Source organism: Phytophthora infestans, genomic scaffold (assembly GCF_000142945.1).
Source record: "Phytophthora infestans T30-4 supercont1.475 genomic scaffold, whole genome shotgun sequence".
NCBI classification, from domain to species: domain Eukaryota; phylum Oomycota; class Peronosporomycetes; order Peronosporales; family Peronosporaceae; genus Phytophthora; species Phytophthora infestans.
Window position 1 is genome coordinate 48469 of NW_003303289.1, and position 3632 is coordinate 52100.

A 3632-nucleotide genomic window follows, 5' to 3' on the forward strand; every position below is an offset into this window, starting at 1 on the left:
TAGATACTTACACAAGTCAGTTGTAATGGTACGTGACTCAGTCATGGACTGTTCAATCTGTTCTGAACACAAATAAAAAAGATTGACCGGTCAGTTTAATGTGAAAATGGTGCTGTTGATAATAAACTGACTGATCAATTTATTTAGAGCGTGCGTAAAACAACAGATCAGTCTGTTTTGAACTGATTGACCCGTCAGTCTATTCTAGTAACCGATATATGCAGAATAGACTGACGGGTCAGACTATTCTGAATAGTCTGAAAGGTCAGTCTATTCTGCTAATCAATATAGTCAGAATAGACTGACCAGTGATTAATTTCGCGTATATTGTTGAATGGCTACAGAACGGAGTGCTGATGAAATAACCCGGCAAGCTAATTGGATTTCGCACACGTACGTGATCCTTCCGGTTGTGATGGGCGACCACTGGAGCTTTGTGGTAGTTGAGCGCCCCCTTTCCAGCGAAAGCACCGTCATATACCACGTGAATTCATTGCGGGGTGGTCATGAGCCAGACTATATTTTTGCTGTGATCGAATGGTTTCTAGTTAATGCCATAGCATCTGATACCAGCGGCACTACTGCAACAACCACATACAACTACGTCACGAAGCCTCGTCAGGCTAACGCTGTCGACTGTGCAGTGTACGCACTTCACTACATGCATGCCGCAATGAAGTTTATTATCAAGCATCGTCCAGAGTCGCTTCTCGAGCACATGCCGTCGCTGACGACGAGCATATTCAACGTAAAGAAGGCTTCGGCCTCGCGAGCCAAAATCCTCTCGACACTAACGAGCTTGCAAGCGCAATAATCATCACGAAGTGAATGTTGTAGTTTTTATGCTTTAATACATGTTCTTGCGTTACATTCTTTCCAGCACGCAGCTGTTAGAATGGAATGCACGACACTGTCAAGAAGATATAGCCGTGTCGTGACCTCTCAGTCCGTATATAAGTGGGGTCGCGGGCGTTCGAAATATTACGATTTTTGTATCAGACGCGGTCAGACACCCCCCGTGAGATACCCCCTCGGTATCTCCCGACGAGACGGACGGCGTCTTTCGATCGAAACCCTAGGTCTGAAGGTATTGGACAAAGTAGCTGCGAAATACTTGAGGTATTTAATTTTGTATCTCTATAGATAAATCCTATGGTAAAATACCTCTAGCAACCAATTCTTTTCGCCAACTCACCAGTCTCTGATCGACAGCGAGCACTCGCAGCCCCCCCCGTAGAGATTGTTTCGAAGCGTCTAAATGGACGAGTACGCGCGTGATGATATTGCGAATTCTCAAGAAATTCATCAAGTGGTGACAGACATTATCACAGACCACGCCGCTGCGCGCCCTTCCAACACCGTTAAGCAGTACGCTCCAAAACAAGCCGAGTTTAAAACGTAGTGTGCAGGTAAAAAGTATTTGGATGGCTGTATTGTCACTGAAGGGAAACTAGTTACGTTTTTGAAGACGCACGTCCTCGTGGTAACAAGCGCCAGAAAACCAAAGCTGGTGATGCTAAAGCTCTCAGTTTAGCTGGCGTTGAAGCTTATGCCAAAGCTGTGATAGGTCTGTACAAGTTGCAGCAGGCTCTACTTCTAAATAGCCATCCACATCCACGTGGGAAGACCTATCACGATCTTTTCGACACGCTGAAGCGGTCGGAAACTGAGCGCAAGCGAAAAAACTACGCAGATCGAGCGCTGGGTACCGTTCTTGATGGATATAATGTCGAAGACATGGTTCAACTCACTGACTATTGGTTGTCTCAAAACGACGGTGTTTCTTTGCGTGATCGTGTGGATTTCTTTTTGGGGCATGCACTTCTTGCACGGGGCGAGAGTCGCCGTTTTATTGAATTCCCTGATATGTTGACACTGGAGCTACCGGATGAAGGCTCGCAAACGTGCACGCCTTGTGATCATCATGAATCGAGGCAAAACTAATCAGCATGGCCGCATCGAGTACGGGGAAGCCATGCGATGTAAGAACGTGAATGTGTGCCCATTGAATGCTGTAGCGCTCCATCTTTTTTGGCGCTGGCAAATTGATTGTGAGCCATTTCCCGATTTTACATGCCGCGAAAGGTGGTACGATATCCACCTCATTAATGGTGGTGACAGAACGAAGGAGATTTCGTACAACACCCAGTTAAATCGTATCAAGCGAGCTTTCGCAGCGTGCGGGATCGATTCAACCGTTTGAACACATGCTAATCGAGGATCGGGGGCGAAATTGGCGGAAACATTTGGTGCTAGTGAAGAACAAATTCGGCGTCTTGGGAGGTGGAATGCAGCGCGGATGGAAGGATGCTATCTTACATCCCTACCTAAAAAGGCTATGCGAGCCTTGGCTGGATATCCGACAAAGGGTGGCGGCTACTGGCTGCAGCGAGGTTCTGCTACTCCAAGCGCTGAGTTACAACAATTGGTTTACCCTGAGGTTGAGGCCGCAGTTAAACAACTGGCTCAAAGCTCGACGCGTGAAATTGCTGGAGCTGCCTTCATTCAAATGCTCCGTCACATGCGAGTGGTCTTTCTCCAAGACTCTGTGGTGCTGCGGCGGCATTATCCCAATCATCAATTGTGGAAGCACAGTTTGTTTTCCACTGCAGAGTACGCATCCTTTGATCAGGAACTCTATTCGTTGATACCAGCGATTACACAGCCTGAAACAAAATCGCTTGCAGTTGTAGTGCCTCAAATTGCGGACGTGCTGAAGAACGGAATGGAATCTCTACACGGCAAGCTGGATGCGCTAGCAGCGGGGATAGATACACTAAAGGCTCTCTCAAACAAACGGCTTGTACTCAGCTGGGAAGACAGCACCTCAGGTCATGATCCGCTGCAGTCAGCAGTAACGCAGCCGCCCTTTACATCATGTGCAATTCCGCAGTCACTTCAACCTCGTAATCCAAAGCTGAGCAGATCAATCTCGACGGTTGTGGACTTGTGGAAAGAGTACTCTGTGGGGCTTGCAGGAAACATGTCAATTTCGGAGGTAAATGAGAAGCTCGGGTCTAAATGGCGGAAAGACCCGACAGAAGCTCGCTTCTATCTCCGGCGCAAAAAATACTATGATGCCATCGCAAAGACAGCTACTACGCATAACATTTCTCCAAACGAGGCGACGGAAAAACTTGAGTTGGCGCGGAAGGGTGACAATTTGTCCCTTAACGCATTCAGCAAGAGGCTAAATACTTACACAAGTCAGTTGTAATGGTACGTGACTTAGACATCGACTGTTCAATCTGTTCTGAACACAAATAAAAAAGATTGACCGGTCAGTTTAATGTGAAAATGGTGCTGTTGATAATAAACTGACTGATCAATTTATTTAGAGCGTGCGTAAAACAACAGATCAGTCTGTTTTGAACTGATTGACCCGTCAGTCTATTCTAGTAACCGATATATTCAGAATAGACTGACGGGTCAGACTATTCTGAATAGTCTGAAAGGTCAGTCTATTCTGCTAATCAATATAGTCAGAATAGACTGACCAGTGATTAATTTCGCGTATATAGATGAATGGCTACAGATCGAAGTGCTGATGTAAATACCCGGCTAGCTAATTGGATATCGCACTCGATCGATATCCATCCGGATGTATAGATCGACCTCTGTAGCTATGTGTA